Genomic DNA, 16,601 nt, shown 5'->3' on the forward strand with positions numbered 1-16,601 from the left:
TTCACATATTCGCCCTCAGTGATCTCTTCAGGGCTCACAAGGCCACCACCGCTCCCGCTGCAGGGATGGATACCTTGCCCAGGCTTGTTGTGGCAGATCAATGAGAAATAAAGGGTGAAGGAGAGGTTGAAATACAGAGGCTGTAATAGCAAAATGGCTCTGCAAGTTCTCCCTGTAAATGTTTTTATGGTAAAATAATTGTGCCTGAGGGGACTCTTGCAATCAACACCCTCCTTACAGTTATTAGAGTCACAAAGACCTCAGCGAAAGAGTTCAAAAAAAGCACCTTTATGAAAATATTTGCAACACAAACACAGGAAAGCTCAGATCTCCCTCCTGCTTGCCCTGCATTCCCTGAGTATTTGCCTGGGCAAAACAATGGCGTGTCCCTTACCACGCTTCCTTCCCCTCGCCCAGGGCTGGTCGGATGCTGCGGGGCTACGGGGCAGCCACAACAGGGATTTACCTCCCGCTGGCTTCGCTGCCATGCACCGGCAGGCAGGCAGACAGGCTTACATGTCTTGGCTCGCTTCCCGCCAGACATCTTCGAGATAAATTTGGCCTTGCATTTTTTATGCTTTGTTTTCTTCCTCTACAGAATGGAGATAGTATCGCAAGTCGCCAAGCCTCGCTCAGTGCCCTCCATCCAGATGTGGCGTTGCTGACATTGTCAATTAATGAGATGCTCCTTGCTCTTCCCCAAAAAGCTAGCCATGGAGAAATCGCCTGTGCTTTCACCATACCCTGTCTTGTTTCCCAGACCTTCCTACGATTACCTTCCCAGCCCTGACCTCAGCGGCAAATGCAAAAAAAAGAACATCCAAAGACGCTCTGACATTGGCGAGGAACAAGACACCAAAAAAGAGCCTCGGCTGGGTCATCGGAAGGGCTCAGGCAAAGGCTCCTCCAGCAAAGACTTCCCTCCCATGAGCCTGGAAGGAGGAAAAGAGGATTTTTTTCTCTACCTACAGAGAGGATGAAAACACAGTTTTGCCTGGAGGAGGGTGATGCTGTGGTTAAGGACTTTTCACCTCCTTCCCTCTGTTCCCACTCCTGCAGGAAACTGTAGCAGCTCCTTCACCGTCCCCCCACCTGAAATACCGAAGCACCGCCTCCTCGAAGACTTTGCACATGATGCTCTTCTGCGTCTCGCCAGATCTCCAGTCTCATATTTCCCTGCCAGAAAACAAAAATTCCCCTTCTGGACCAATTTTTCCCTTCAATAAGCAGATAATGAAACGCTTTCAGGATGTGGTGTGAAATCTGCCTACGCCTGAAACTTGCTCCTGGTTTAAAGCGTCGGCGCTGAGCCGGGTCCTAATGGAGCATCTTAAAAAGTGATCACACGCTATGAAGTGTCACTGGAGTAAGAAGGGTTTTAATGAGGGTTTGATAGGTGCATCGGTTTGAAATGAATGTGCCTGGGGATATACGGTGAGGAATGAGCATGGCAGAAATCCTAGCCATGCCGAAGGGAGATATCTAAAAGAGCTTTGAGCATTCAAGGCTCTAAGCGTGGGATAAGGAACTTTTAAATCTGAAAGCAACTTTCCCAGGCCAAAATTGCATCTATTTTCCTAGAAGCTGTCTCGAAGTTCATATGAAATTTCCTTCCATTGGCTGCTCCGTGACTTTTTGTTTGACATGGCACAGCCTTTAGCAACCAAAGTGCTGCTAGCATGGGGAAAGACGGTCTTTCTGCACTTCATTCCTCTCTTCACAGCAGCTTGGAGGTGGTTTGAAAAGGAAACCTTCCCCAGCCCTGCCTCGCCGGCGGGAGCCTGTGTCAGATTCGACTGGCCAAGTTGGAGAAATATTCTGAAAATGTGCAAACTCCGATTCTTTTCGGAGGTATTTTGCTCAGCAAGTGGACGCTAAAAAGCAAATCACTGGCTGACGTTAGGAGCAGCTGCAGTGTTTCTGGAACCTCACGAGTTAGAAGAATATTTTCTCCTGGTGCCAGAAGAAAATATTTCTCCCTTGATCTTACAAATGGCTGAACTATTTCTGCTGAAATTAAAAGGAGACCATCCCTAGGCAGACACACAAGCATGTAAAATGCCATCCCCCGTGTTTAACATCTGGCAAAGTCACAAGGACCTACAGTCACAACTTTGTTATGTGCCTCAAAATACCTGCGTCGGCCCCGTACCCCCCTGCACATCCACCCACGAGCCTGTGGGAAAACATATCCTAAAGCTCTGCAATGGACCCAGCAACCAGGCGGTGAATAAAATGCTCCCACAGGATATATTTTCATCAGGATTTAAGATAATCACAGCTCTGAGGGACTTCTGATTTTGAAACGCCTGCCGTCAGCAGTACTGTAAGGAAAAGTGTTTGGCAAACAGCTACCAGGGCCGCTGCCTGCAACGACGCTTGTAACGCAACCCCGCGTCTCTTCCGCTGGGGCCGGAGGTTGTCGCTTTGGATCAGACTTTATATTCTTTTTGCTTCCAGTCTTTCCCTGCAGGCGAGGTTTTCCTGCTGGTGGGTGCAGCTTCTTGGGTTATTTCTACGCCTCTTAGGAGAAGAGAGGCAGTTGCTAGTGAGCTGTCGGCTTCGTCTGCCTTGGTAAAGATGAGCCTGGCATCTGCCTCGCACTTAACTTGTTATTTTGGCAGGACATCCCCTCCTTTTGCGCTGTTTGGGCCGTGCGCTCCTCCAGGGCTGGCTCCGAGCATGGGCCGAAAGGGTGGAAAATGGCCAATTGCAGAGAGAAAGGGATCCGTTGCTCTCCGGCAAGTGTTTTGCCACCTTCCACCAAGAAGGGCAAAAAATTCACGCCAAGGATAGAGTTCAGTTTTGGAGGCAACAGTGCTGGGCAGCCCTGGACATCCTCCTCGCCCCGATTCACCCGAGCTGCTGCAGCGTGTAGAAAACAAGCCCTGAGCGTGGTGTAGACACATCAAAACACTCATCCTTTCCCCAGACTGCTACAACTCGCCGACCCTGTGCCAGGACGCCTGTAGCGTGTAGATGAGGTCCAGGGGACCTGCCCATGGTGCACCGACATGCTTGGGAGATGAGGATCTAAGACCAAGTGCAGGTGATGAGAGTGGATGGAAAAAATAAATGGGTTGGAAAGGGCACATTTACAGGAGCAGGAGAAATCAGGAGGCTGCGAAGCCCAAACCTCTACCTGACTCTTTTCATCCTCCTCCATCCACCCAGGTGGGAACACCCCGCTGTGCTAAACATCCATGTTTTTTTGATTTTTCAAACCTTTTTTTTTTTGATTTCTCATGTTTTTGTTTGACATCTGAGATCGCGAATCTTAAAAGAAAAAAACCCCACAAACTACAAACCAAACAAACCACTGAGAAAAATTGCCCAATTCTCAAAATGTTTTTTGGTTTTTCAAACCCTGCTGGCTTTGAGACATGATTCCCTTTGATAGAAATACCCGAGAAATAGAAATATGAATGATGTATTTTCCCTCGTGACCACTCCGCTCCCCGCTGCCAAGCGGGCATTTACTGGTGGCCAGTTAGCAGCCGCCCGGGACGTATAGGGCCATATATTTGCTCTAACTTGCGGAGGTTTTCCAGGTTAGCTTTTTATTTTAGCTACACCCCGTGCGTGTGTGTATGTACATGTTGCTCCCCGGGGCGGACAATTTCCAGACATCTCGTTTCAGGGGAGGAAGACGGTGGTGATGCGTGATGAAGCTGCCCTTTCAGGGCTCAGCGTTTCCGAACCCCATGGTATAGTGCCAAGCACCCCACGGTTTTCCCAACCCCTTGGGATTCCCAGGGTCGAGGTTTGGGGCAGCACCATGGAAGGGGACGGACGGACAAGGTTTTCCCTTGCCAGGGGTGCCCCAAACCTTTCCCTTGGCAGGGGACCCCCCCCAAACCTGCCCCCTTGGGGCACCCCACCGCGGAGGCGTTTGCTCGCAGTCGGGTGCATCCACTCCGCAAAAAAAAAAAAAGAGAGGCTGCAAGCCTTGGGTGCAGCCTACCTCCTCCTCCTCCTCCTCTTCTTCCTCCTCCTGCCGCTGTCCGGGGCGGAGCCGCCCGCCCCAGCCCCCGCCCCGCTCCCGGGAGCGGGCGGCGGAGCCGAGCCGAGCCGAGCGGGGCTGCGGGGACGGGGACGCGGTGGTGCCACCTCCCTCCCTCCCTCCCGGTCCTTCGCCGTCCCCATCCCACCCTCTGCCGGGGCACGGCCTCGCTGCCGGGGGGAGCATCGCTCGGCGGGGCAGGGGTCCCCCTTCCCTCGGGGCTTGGTCACCTGGAGGAGCTCCCAGCGGCGGCAGGTAAAGGGTTGGACTGGTTGGACTGGGAGGAAGGGGTGGCCTTTCGCATCCCCCCCCGCGCCTGCCTGGCGGCGGGGTTGTGCAAGGCTCCCCGGGCAAGGGGGGGAGGATGCTGAGCCGGGGGGGTGGGGGGCTGTTGGCTGTGTGATATGCCGGGTTTGACCCCCAAAAGATGCTCTGTTGTCCAAAAAGGTGGTTTTTTTTTCCCCCAAAGGTGTTTCCTTACCCAAAAGGTGTTTCTGTGCCCCCCAAAACGGTGTATCCCCCCCCGCCCCCATCATGGTGGCTTACCTAGCCGGGAGCATCCCAAGCAAAGTTGGGAGGTGAGGGGGTGCTACCATGGGGTGGGGGTCACGGGTGGGCGCCCACCTGGGGAGAGGTGCCGGGGTACCCCCTCGGGTCTCCAGATCCCCCCCACCCCAATTGCCAGAGCGTGGATCTGGCCACCCCCTTTTCTCCTTTAGGCCATACTTGTTTTACAGGTAACGCTTCATTTCTATACACCACTATAAATAATGACATCTGCAGTGTCCCGCGGCCCCAGGGCTTCACACCGGGGTCGTCCGGCGCCGTAAAATCCTGAGGCAGCAAAATCCCAAGAGGGATTTATTGCTGCTTTGCCCAGCTGGAGCAGCACCCAAGCTTTCCTGGCATCCTCTAGGTGCGATGGGGATGCCCTGGATGGCTCTTGGGGGCATCCCCCCAGAGCAAAACCCCATGTTAAGGACCCCAGATTTCTTGCCAGCACTGAGCAGAGAAGGTGAAAAAGGGTGAACGTAGAGGGTATTACTTTGTCTTGGTGCTTGGCAAAAAAAATTGCTCGGAAAAAGGAGTAATTCAGGAAGAAGAGGGGAAAAAATAATCTCACTGCTGTTTTACTGAAGCTCTCTCCCAAGTCCTGTATATTCACTGCCTAGAAAACTGGGCGTTGAGGGGTTGCAGTCGAAATGTGAGCTTTCCTCTGGAAAAGTTCTGTTGTAGCAATTCCTGATGTCGAAGCTGTGAAATTTCACCCCTGGCAAGATGGAAATGGGGATTCTTCAGCCAGAAAAAACCTGGCTTTGTCAAATTCGCCACGCTTTGGGTTTTCAGGGGTGGGTCTGTACAGCCACTATTATTACTTGTAATCGTGTTGGCTTAAGGGTTATTTTGGGGTTGGAAAGGGATTACGGAGAGATGATCAAAATAGTCATGACCACGCTGTATGTGAAATTAAAAAAAACTTGAATTATGTTTCTCTTTGCTGGCTCTCTGTCCCTGTAGGAAGGAAAACAAGCGCTCGCTCAATAAGCCCATACAGGTTTTTCTCCGTTAGAAAGTTACGCCGTGCGTGGATAATGTTAAACCTGACCGTGCCGTTCAGATGCTGCATTCTCCTCGGGGTGCTCCCAGCTGCCAGGAAATTTAGGCTGTTGCTTTTTAGCGATCAAAAGTTAGACTGGTGCTTATTTTTAAAGAGCTGCTTTGGGTTTGGATCACACAGTGATGCAGGGTAAATGCCTTCTACCTTTTTTCCTTCTTAGAAATTGCTAGCTTGCACTTGGCAGGTGTGGCTGGGGAAAAGCTGAAGTAAATGGATTTCCTGCCTTGCACTTTGTCTGGCATGTCTATGTTCACCAGTCATCAGACTGCTATGGAAAGTGGTCCATTAATACATTATACAGCCTTTATCCACCCGACCAGTGATGCATCCTGAATCCTTAAAGCCTGCTATTTTAATGTGTTTTCCTCCGGCAAGACTTGAAGCATCCTCACGCCGATATCCCAGCGATATTTAGCTGCAGAATATTTCTCTGTGATGTAGAAGGTGCTTCTTCAGTGGCAAATATGAGCTCTGCTTTGAGGGAGAGTTAATTTTAGAGTGGGTGTCTCTGTCAGGCTGTACTTTTTCTATCAAATAAGCGAGTTCTGCACGTTACGCTCTTCCCTGTGTTGAATTCTGTACTTGAAGGCGAAGCATGACTGATGTTTGTCTTGTGCGTTGACAATGAGCAGCACAAAGAAAATGAGTTCTGGTTCGATCAATTTATTTGGTGTCGGGTTGTAGATTCAGAAACCGCTGGCTCGGAATTAATGATAAAGGATTCAGTTTTCGCAAGGCAACAAATTGCTTTTATGAACCAGGAAGATTGTAATGAGATACTGAACCAGCTGCAAGGGCCAGGGACTATTTGTTGCGCTTTTATCCATAAACCGCCGTGCACATTTGAGCTCAAGTAACTGCATTAAAATTGCTGTAGTGCTTCACACGCCTCAACACCAAAAGCAGTATATTTAGGGTTTTGTTTTCATTTTTTCAACAGCTGGGTTACAGTAACTCGGTTGCAAACGTTGTCATAGGTTGAGGTTAAGACGCTGGTAGCAGACGCCTCATTCACCCTGTTGCTTGCGTAGAGGGACTTTGATGCTCACAGGTGGTGGAAGTTAGATCTGGGTTCCCCTTTTAACAGACACACCTGCGGGGAATATTGTCCTTTAACTTGCTTTGTGAGCTTTCCCCCGGGTGAGGATAAAAGGGCAGGGTTGCACCTTTGAAATACTCACGGTGTTGCTGCTGTACAGCTGTGGGCTTCTGTGTGAAGGTGGGGCTCTCTCTAACATGAGATGGGTTGGGGCTGGATGTGGATGGGCACTCAGGGCTCCTCCTGAGAGCAGCTTTCCTACAAATATGGGGTGTGATGTGGTTTCCCCTGGAAGCTGCGATTCTGGCTTGAAGCTCCTTTTTCTTGAGAAGATGCACCCAGAGAGGCCGTTCTCCTGTCCAAAAGCCCTTTAATAAGATGCATTGCACCTTCCTGCTGATATTGAGGTGAAGTGACGGGATCCACCTGGCAGCCACTTGGCTGCGGCCATAAAGAGGCTTTGTTAGGCTGCAGTAGCTGATAATTATGCTTCAAGGAGACCAAACGGTGGTAATTCACCCTTGTGCAGAGAAATAGCAAGTGCTGTTGGCGTCAGGAGGCTGAGGCTGTTGTGGGGTGAGTGGTGTCTCAGCTTCTCCCCTTGTAGCAGGGTGTTTGTTCAGGGTTGTTGCTCCCCAAGATCTTTGTACTGAGCTGGGTGTGAAGCTGAGCAGTTTCTTTGCTCAGGAGAGGGCAGTGTCACACCAACAAGCTGCTTCCTTAACTGTGCTAAAATATGCTTGGAGATGACAACTTTTTCCCACCCAGAGGTCCGGGGGGGTCTCGCAAGGGTGCGATATCCAGTGTGTGCGTGGGACCCAGGCAACACGTTCCCCCTCGCTTCTTCCCCAGGCAGAATATTCCCTTTCCAGCTCTGCTCCCTGCTGGCTTTCCCTAACCCTGAGTACGCTGCTGGTGTTTCGCAGACCTGTGTATGAATAATCTAAGCATGATGCTGGGAAAAGGTATTTAAAAGGGCTGTTTATAGCAGTTGCTTTTGCCTGCCAGCCCCTCTATAAACAGTGATTAGGTACAGCTACTTTAAAGCATGTCTTGATTTTAAAAAAACAAAGCAAAAGTGCACACTGGTGTTTGGCTTTGCAGTTTTTTTCCTCTCTAACTAACCGCTGTGTTTTCCCCACTTCCTCCAAAAATACCCACAGATACTGGCAGGACAACTGCCTGACTAGTCAGTTAAATAGCCTGTCGTTGCTCAATAACCTGAAAAAAAAGCGTCTTATTTTTATATGTAATTAAATATTTGTATAAGGCTTCTGCCAAGGAGTGGTTTCAAGGTACAGAGTGTTCCCCTGAAGGGTATTCAAACAAGGGCCTTCTTGGGTGGCAACTGGAAATTTTTCTGTGCTCGTGCCTATCTCGATGCATCACGTGTTTTCACATACTGAAACCATTACATGTTGCGATTGAGCTCCGTCTTTTTTGCCCACCCGGTCTTTGGGCAGGATCAGCTTTATGAAAAATGTTTCTTTTGTGAATTTTTTTTTTGCACTGTTTTTTTGGTGGCTTTTGATCCAGGTAATGCTGAAATGGGCTGATATTCTTTTTTTTCCCCCTTGCTGGCTGGAAGGGTGGGATGGGGGGTAGGAAGGAGGCAAACAGCACCTCGCCTGGGGTGATACACAAACCTGGACACCAGCTCCATCGCTGGGCTCCCACATCTGTGCAGAGTCCCGCTGGTGGCTAATCTCTTCCTTGGAAATAGCTCTTACTGGTTTTAATGTAATTCCTTAGTCATGATGAAATTGAATCCTCCTGCTCTCTAACCACTGCATCCTCCGCTCAGGAGCCAGGCTTTCGGCGAGGCTCTGCCTGGTGCTTGGGGTCCAGGTCGCTGGATCATGGAGGACTTGGAGGTGATGGACTGTAAGTTTATGCTACTCTTGACTGGGAAGGCTCAGAAGGATCTGTTTTGCTTTCAGATTTACCATGTGGTACTGTGCTAAAGCAGCTTTTATCTTGCACTTTCCTCCTTAAAGCAAGTTTGCCTTTAATGTTTATTTTTTTTTAATTCCTGCCATTTCTCTTAAAACTCTCCTATGACTCTGCTGGAACTTGTATGATTGCTTTATAAATGCCTGGTCCCTGCATTTTGCTTCCTTTCCCCCGTCCTTGGTAAGCTGAAAGGAAACTTCTCCCTCCCTCAGCTTGAGGTTAGACACACAGAGCAGAAATATTCTGGTTATCAGCTGTTTTTAGCCGCACCAAGTTTAAGGCTCACATTTGCCCAGGTTGCTCAGGGAAAGCACCTTGTGTCTGACTTAAATAGCACAAGGTGAAAACCAGAGTTTCCTTTAATAGGTATTTTGGGTGTAGCATTTAGAAAGATGTAATGGACTGGCTGTACCCTTCAATATCCAAGTGCTCTTCTGAGCCACTCTAATAGATTAGATCTTGGGCCACTTATCTTGTATTGATGAATCTCTTGAGTTGACAGCCACCTAATCGTAAATCAAATTGCCTGAGTCGAAAATCAAGTCAACGGTCTGGTTGCCTACTGCAGAATTGCAGCAAAACACATAAAATGGATTAAATTTTCCAACGTGGAGATGGCTACAGCTTTGCGGCTAGCGGCTGGGACCTGGCACCCGCAGGTCGTGGGGTGGTGGGCTGTTGCACCCAGTGTTCCAGAAGGTTGTCGGGAAGTAGGTTTAATCCTGGAGCAGGTCGCTTAAGAGCTCGGAGAGGATCTGAGGCTCCTGTCTAGGGTTGCTAAATTTCCTAGGACCTTGCCACGAGGGCAGAAACCTGGCATTGAGGGGCAGGTTTGGCTCTTCCAAGGTGTCCCTTGCGTGTGACCCCGTGTCAAACCCAGGTGCTGACAGCAGAGCTCTCATCTGAGCAAAACCTTGGACGATGGTGGGAAAACTGGGATATATTCAGGGCCAGGCCTCAGGTCCCCTTGGTGCATCCAGTGCCTTTCCATCACGCTGCCAAGGGGCAAGGTGGGGCTGGGGACTTCCCAGGTCATGCTGACTGGAGTTGCTACTGGTGCCCAAAACCAGTTTGAGGTAGAGAGAGCTTAGGGTTGTGTACTGGGATTTACCTGGTGGTGAAGTCGCTCTGTGATACTTGGGGTGGATTTTGTTGTACGTGTGTGGTTTGGGTGTAGTTGGGTTTTTTGTGGGTTTGTTTTCATTTTTGCCAAGAGGTAACGAATGCTTTTGTTGGGATTAAAGTATTTCCTGTGTGTCTCAGCTGTTGGTGTCAGAAGGAGTCACCCAACCCTTTGTCCTCTCTTGGAGACAAAAAGGGTATTTGGAGAAGGTAGGAAGTATATATTCAAAACCAGTGTGTCTCTTTCTTACCCAACTACTTTATTTGTATGAAGAAGCTCCATCAAGAAGTTTCTTGAGGCTGTCAAGTAGGTGATGTTTTGTAGGCAGTCGCCTGATACTGCAGAGATTATGTCTGCAGGTATTGTGGGAATTTTGGTGTCAATCTACCTACTAATTATTCCTGTTTCTTGTCAATGAGACTTTAAACTGTCAGTCAAACCTATTGCAATTTGAAATCCAGCAAAAAGGCAACGCTTGTGTCCTGGTCTGCGTGTCCAGGCAGAAATCCAGCTGCGTGATTTGCTCTGTTTCTCCTAAGCTTTTCGGGCTGTGATTTCTCCATCCGTGGCCATGAGCTGGCTGTTCGAGCTTGGAGATCTGCATAGGAATAACGGCTGCATCGTCCTTGTAATCTGTGGATGGTTTGGGGGTTGTTAGGGGTCCTGGAATTTGTCAAGGCGAGAGGTAAGGCGAGACCTATGGCTTCTCAAAGCGTCTATTTTTAGATGCGTTCCTGTTCACATGCAAATTGTTTATCATAAAGGATTGCTCTGCACTTAGTACACTGAACTTGTAAGCCCTGTTTCCTAGCTTTTACACAGATATTAGAACACCTGCCAAAAAAATACATATATATTACTGTCTCGTTTTTCCCCGTGCTCACGAGCTGGGTCCTATAAGCTCCTGAACCACTTGCTGTGTTGCATTTGACATTCCATAAATATATAGCGGTGGATGGCTCTTATTTTAGGGGTGGGTTACCCCGCTGCCTGGGCTTTGGTATTACCTTCAAAAGTTGCTGGTGTCTGACAGCCTGCAAGCTTCTTGCAGTTGTGCTTGTCGTCTTCTCTGGTTCTGCTCCTGCCTGAAACCTGGAGGCAGAATCTGTTGAAAATGAGGCAGCTAAACTCATATTTAGCTCTCAGTTAATCACTGAAATGCAGAGTGCTTGCAGTCCTCATTAAAAGCCTAATTTAAAGTGCAAGGTTGACAGCTCGGCTGGAGGTACTTTCCCTTATCACAAGTGTTTCTTAATCTGTTCCTTTGCGTAAGGATGGTTTTTTGTTTGTATCTCTAGGCTCTTGCTCTTGAAGAGCTATACATTAAAGGAATGCAGTGTACTTGCGGGTAAGACAGCTGTATATGTTAAAGTTAATGCGATGGGGGTGCTCTGGTGTCTCTTACGCTGTTAGGCAAGCCTTTGCCTTGCAAGGTCATGCCACCGCGTAGACTCGTGTTCCCGAAACACAAACTCTGCAGGTTCTCCTTGCAGTTTTGATTTCCAAAGAAAAATAAAGCGGCTTGCGGGATGATTATAGAGATAGAACCGCTGTCCCTGCAAACACGAGCGGGAGCGGTGCAGCTGATGGCCAGTGCCTGAGGAAGCGTCCATCCTTGTGTTTGTACCCGGGCACGTATCAGCCCTGCGATGTGCTGTGGTTTTGGCTCTGGTCCTGAGCTTGTGTGGGATGCGAGGAGTGACATAGGTAACAAGGAGCTCAAAACTTGCTCTGCAGACCTCTGGAGCTGGAAGGGAGTCTCTGGGTACAAGAGGGTCTTTGTGCCTTTGGTGCAAACCATTCCTGACAAACCCCTCTGAGGAGGGTGGGTGTCTCCTGCCGTTGCAGGAGCCATGGTGGAGGCAGGAACCTGACCAGCTTCCTAGATGTTGTAAACACATGTAACTTGGGAGCTTTAAAAAAATAAAATAGTCCACCTGGAGCACCTTGCATATGGTGACTAGGATTTAGCATCTACCAGCCTTTTTCTTCTACTGCATTTAAGGCAGAAGTCCTTAACTGCAGCGAGCTGGAAGCTGCCAGCATTGTCTGAAGCAGGACGGATGTATCTGGTGATGCAGATCCATTAACATGGTGTAGCCTGGAAATCTGTGCCCCTTGTCAAAGGGTGAGGGTGCTGGGGAGAAGGTGGGCAGTGCCACCAGGGTGGAGGTAACCAGCGAGGGGAACCTGGGTGCAATGCTGTACCCCAGAGTCCTGTGAAGCCATCATGCCTGCTGGCACCTGTGGCACTTGGGGATGTCCTTGGTACTTGCTTGGAGCGTGGCACTGGCCGATATCTTCCTCTGGGTGGTGAAGACCATAAAGAAGCTGTTAAATAGTCTATTATTAAAGCATGAAAAACATGGCAGGAGTTCATGTGGCCACCTGCCATGGCTCAATGGGTACCAGTGACTGACCCCACATGGACTAACGAAGTGGGCTGGGGATCCCAGCAAAGGGCAGAGCCAGCAGTTTGGAAGTGGGAGCTTTTTACTGTGTTTTTTGCCTTTCCAGGGGACGTGAAAATACATGGCCTCTAGCTAGGATCTGTCAGAGCCCTTGGGGCAATACGCTGACCTAGATCACATCTGAACTATTCCTCCCCCAAAAGAAATGCACAGGGTGCAAGTTGTTGGTCTTGAATTCAAGGTTGATTAATCCAGTTTGGGGTTCCCAGCCTTCAAAACCTGCTCTGTTGTGCTGCTCCTGCGCTGGGTGTGTAATGCCACTCCAGCTCCACCAAAAGCTGCTGCAGATTGGAAATCCTTTTTATTAGGACTCACCTCCACGGAGGTGTTGCAAACAGCGTGCCTGCTGCAGTCCATCTGCCAGGCCGGGAAAGCTTGGGTGCACGCCGATCTCCAAACCATGCCTGGCTGAATACTGACATACTGGGAAGCCTCAGGGATGCCGGTGACTTCTCCCAGTGTCACCTGGAAAAGGGTGATAAATGCCTCGGCTGGTGGATGGGCCCTTCTGGTAGGGGGTGAGAGGTTGGCTGGTTAAGAGCAAGGCTGGATATGAGCCCGTAACCGGAAGGCAAAGGTTCCCGCTGAGCTGAAAAATCTCTTGTGGCTTTTATCATCTTGATGTGCGAAACACCACTGTTTACAGTGGGAATATGATCAGTTAGCAGGAGCAAAGCTGGTGAGTTTACTGGGAAGCTGTAACCTGATGTGCAGACTTTCCTGGAGATGTGCTGTAGTGAACAGCTATAGATCGACTTCTAAGAGCAGAATAAGCTTAAACTAGAGGGGTCACCTATAGGTCTAAAAATGTCAGCTTATAATGTTAAAACCCTTCTGTCATGAGAGTCCTTAACTCCAAGCTTCTGGGGTAATAGTCTGGTTGTACTGAGTGCTGTACTGGACTCATGAGACCATCACTTGTTTTCTTGGCATCTTCCCCCCAGCTCAGGGAAAATATTGGCTTTTTCTTTTTTTTTTTCCCCTGAACTTTGTAGCTCAGTCCCCAGGAGGGACATATCTGGACCGCTGGCTTAAGGTCTGGAGTCTGCTCTACTCTTCTTGAGCAATTGGTGGGCTGGATATAGGGCTATCTTCGCTGGGGGCTGTGGAGCTTTTCAGGGTATGTGGGGTGAGGAGCCTCTGAGGTCACGAACTTGGGCAGACGGAGTCAAAAGACAACGTGTCCACTTGTATTTCTGCATCTTCCCTTCCCGGCCATTACGTGCTTCTCTACCTCTGATATTTGCAGTAGTGATAAGAAAGGCTCTGTAACAAGCATGCTCTGTGGCAGATAAAACTTACTGTGCGCAAGAGCTCTTCCAGCTGAGGGCTTATCAGCACTATTAAAACTTTAACAATCAGCGAGGCTTGAGAGATGTGGGTGTTTTGGGTCCTTTAGCAGCGAGGAATTTTGCTGGAAGTGCTGTTACTCTGTAAGTCCCTCTCTCAAATGTCCTATTTTTTTTAATAAAGGGGATGATTTGGGGAATGAGGCTTGTAAACTGGTCAAGCATGGGTCTTAAATGGAGTCAGCTGGTTACTGTGCTGTATGTTTGTGCATGTAATTGGCTGATGCTTAATGAAGGTGGTAGCTGGTCCCAGTGTGGCCTGAATGAAACTGAGGGATCCACCTTCTTGTGTCTAACCAGGCTGCCCTTCGCTTGGAGAAAGAGCTCCTGGTGCTTTTGTGCAACTATTGAACACTAGTGCAGGGAGGACAGTTGCTCCAGCTTGGCTTGATGCTCTTTCAGGGCACTGACATCTGCAAAGATGCCGAAAACATGGGTTGAAGCAGGTAAAGGGTACTGTGATGTAGATCTGGGCCAGGAATCACCTGGCTCCCACCTTGATTTGGAAGTGCTTAATTGCAAGGAGCTCCCATGTGTTGCCTGAATGCACTTAGATGAGCTGAGAGGCTGCTGCAGTCTGAGCATGGGCATGTCCTGTTCCTCTCAGACTTGGGCAGCTGACTCCATGCTTATGCAGACACCTCCATCCTCTTGGGATCTGCAACCCAGAGCCTTCTCCAGTGGGTAGGAACCTACAGCTTCTCCCTAAAAACAAGAATAGGGTTTATTCTTTTGCACTAACCTCCCCAAGAGGGAGACGTGGTGATACTTTCTTTACAGGAGAGTGGCGTGATCGGAACAACTGCTTAGGAATTTCCTTTTTCATTTTGGGATGAGGCAATGGAATTGTTCAGCCTCTGCAAAAGCTCATTCCCCAGGAAGGATGGAGCCTGGAGGTTGAAACCAGACAGCAAAGAACAAGTCGAGGACCTGGAAAGAGAACCTGTTTCTCTGACTGCTCCTACTAGGAAGTGGAGCCGTGGTGGGCTGGTACTCTCCTTGTTTGCTTCCCTGTTGTTTTTCATGGCTCTCCCAGCAATGCCGCAAATGTACAGAAAGTCATGGGAAAGGAGAGTCAAACCTGAGGTTCACCTGCTGTTGGCCCTTCTAGGTTGATGTCCTCTTGCGTGCAGTCTCCCCTCTTTTGTGACCACAGGAAAAACCAGTCCTGTTTGTGTGTGTTAGGCTGTCCCTTTTTGAAGGCTTTATTTTTATCCCAGTTTTAGAATAACTTTATTTCCTCTTCTGTTGTACTGATGTGCTGGAAAGGGTTCTCCAGAAGGGCAGCATAGGTGGTGCGTGAAGAAGGCTGGTTTGAACCAGGTGGTGGCACGGCAGGAGATGGAGGAGGGAGAGAGCTGGGGCTCGGCAGAGTGACGCTTGCTCTAGAATGGTGGCAGAAATATGCCGTCTGCAAATCCATGCTCTGGGGTTCAGCTGGCCGAGCCGGGGTGGGCGCAAGGAACATCAGCCCTGGCTGTGCTGCAAAGAGTCGGAGCTGTTGAAAGAGATGGCTTTTGACAAAAGTGGGAGCAAACGCTCGTTGTCGTTGCGTGCTGATGCGCACAAGGTCAGCGTGACCGTTGGTTCCCAAGTTGGGCAGTTGGGTTCATTTTTTTTTCTTCAGTAAACATTTGCTGCTGCTCAGCCGTGTAATCAGCTAATGGGATTTAACACAGCATCCAATGTTTCTAACTTGGCTTTGTGATAGCAACCTAACCCAAAAAAGACAGGTAAAATAAGGGGAAATGTGAATTCCTGGGGCTATCCAATTCCAGTTCCTTACGTAGCAAAGCCATCTGACTTCTACCAGAGTTGACACACTAATCATTATATCTGAATTGACTCAAAAATGTTGTAAAGCTGGGGAGAAAGAGCATCTATTGGTACTTACTACAGCTCAAACACCTTATGCTTAGGACAGTGTCTTCTGTGCAGTGTCTCTTGTTTAAATACCGCAGTCGGAATACACAAACCAGCCTTTTGCATCGAGGGAAGGTGGTTGCAGTGATTTCAGATCCTCTTTTTACTTTAAGAGCTGCTAAGTGGATCCCTGCCCATTTCATACTCTTTAGAAGCTTCCTGCTTCAAGTTGGAAGTGAAATACAACCATGGTGGAGCCTGAGGCTTAGAGCTAAGAGGAAGAGAAAATAAGCTAGTGGTGGTAGGAGGAGGCAGCAAGCACGGCTTACATCGTTACATGTGTACCATCTCACCTCTAACCTTTCAGGCTCTGGAATAAAATCTGGACCTCAGCCCAACTTATTTGCTCACATGGCGCTTTTTTTTTTCCAACCCTTTATTAAGCTCTGTAAGATGATTATTTACAAAAGCTTCTGGAGTCCCAGGAGGAGCATCTGGTGGAGAGGAAAGCCCTTGTGTGAACATTGCTGTTTCATGGGAGTGCCCCGGTGCTCGGTCAAGAAGCGGGACTTCACATCCCCATCACACACGTCTCAGCTTGGCCACTCTTGTCTTCTACTGGCTGCTTTTTGCCTGGCTGCCCTAAAACTGACTGCTGTGTTTCAGCATTGCCTGAAGCTGATGAGATGTTCTGCTCCCAAACTGGTCATATTTCATGATGGATCTCATATGTTTGATTCTAAAAGGCTGGCTTTTTTTTGGAAGGAAAGGTATGAGATAAATATTGCTTAAAACACTTGTGGTTGTCAGCTCTACTGAGCCAGCTCTTGGACAGGGGCGTGAGTAAAACCCTGTTACGTCTCATGCACCATCAGGTTTAATGCTTGCTAAATGGCAGAGCTGTTGAGAAAAAGCATCGGGCTGAGGCAATGTAGCTGGTATTAAAAAAATAAATATAGCTGCAAGTGGCTGAGCTTTGAAATGAATTATGCTGTGGCTGTTTGGTGAGTGGATGTGTGGGGACTACTGAGGGGTCTGGATTCCCTCCAGGGCTCATTGCCAGGCGAGAGATTTGGGAATTTAGAAAGGCAACAGCTACCTGCCTGTGGGGAAAGTCTTGTGTCCCAGTAGTAATAAATCTTCTTCTTGCCATGAAATGTGAGGGCTGTATTTAAATAATTT

General features: G+C 49.0%; 1 protein-coding gene and 1 long non-coding RNA gene across 3 annotated transcripts in view; one reads left to right on the forward strand and one right to left on the reverse strand.

The window, feature by feature from the left end:
• Nucleotides 1-267: 267 nt before the first annotated feature.
• LOC142065714 (uncharacterized) lies at nt 268-4,047 on the reverse strand. The gene is made up of 2 exons (XR_012663510.1): nt 3,965-4,047; nt 268-3,033 (listed from the first exon to the last, which is right to left on the reverse strand). It is a non-coding gene; the product is annotated as an uncharacterized LOC142065714 (long non-coding RNA).
• Nucleotides 4,048-4,077: 30 nt separating this feature from the next.
• GDPD5 (glycerophosphodiester phosphodiesterase domain containing 5) overlaps nt 4,078-16,601 on the forward strand; it is a 178,424-nt gene continuing 165,900 nt past the window's right edge. The window contains exon 1 of one of the 2 annotated variants that reach the window (XM_075111935.1): nt 4,078-4,258. The gene's annotated coding sequence lies outside the window, so the exon portion shown is untranslated. Of the gene's footprint in view, nt 4,259-13,620; nt 13,641-16,601 lie in introns of those variants that run through there. The other variant, XM_075112106.1, reaches the window with a different exon arrangement.

This window comes from Phalacrocorax aristotelis, chromosome 1 (assembly GCF_949628215.1).
Source record: "Phalacrocorax aristotelis chromosome 1, bGulAri2.1, whole genome shotgun sequence".
NCBI classification, from domain to species: Eukaryota; Metazoa; Chordata; class Aves; order Suliformes; family Phalacrocoracidae; genus Phalacrocorax; species Phalacrocorax aristotelis.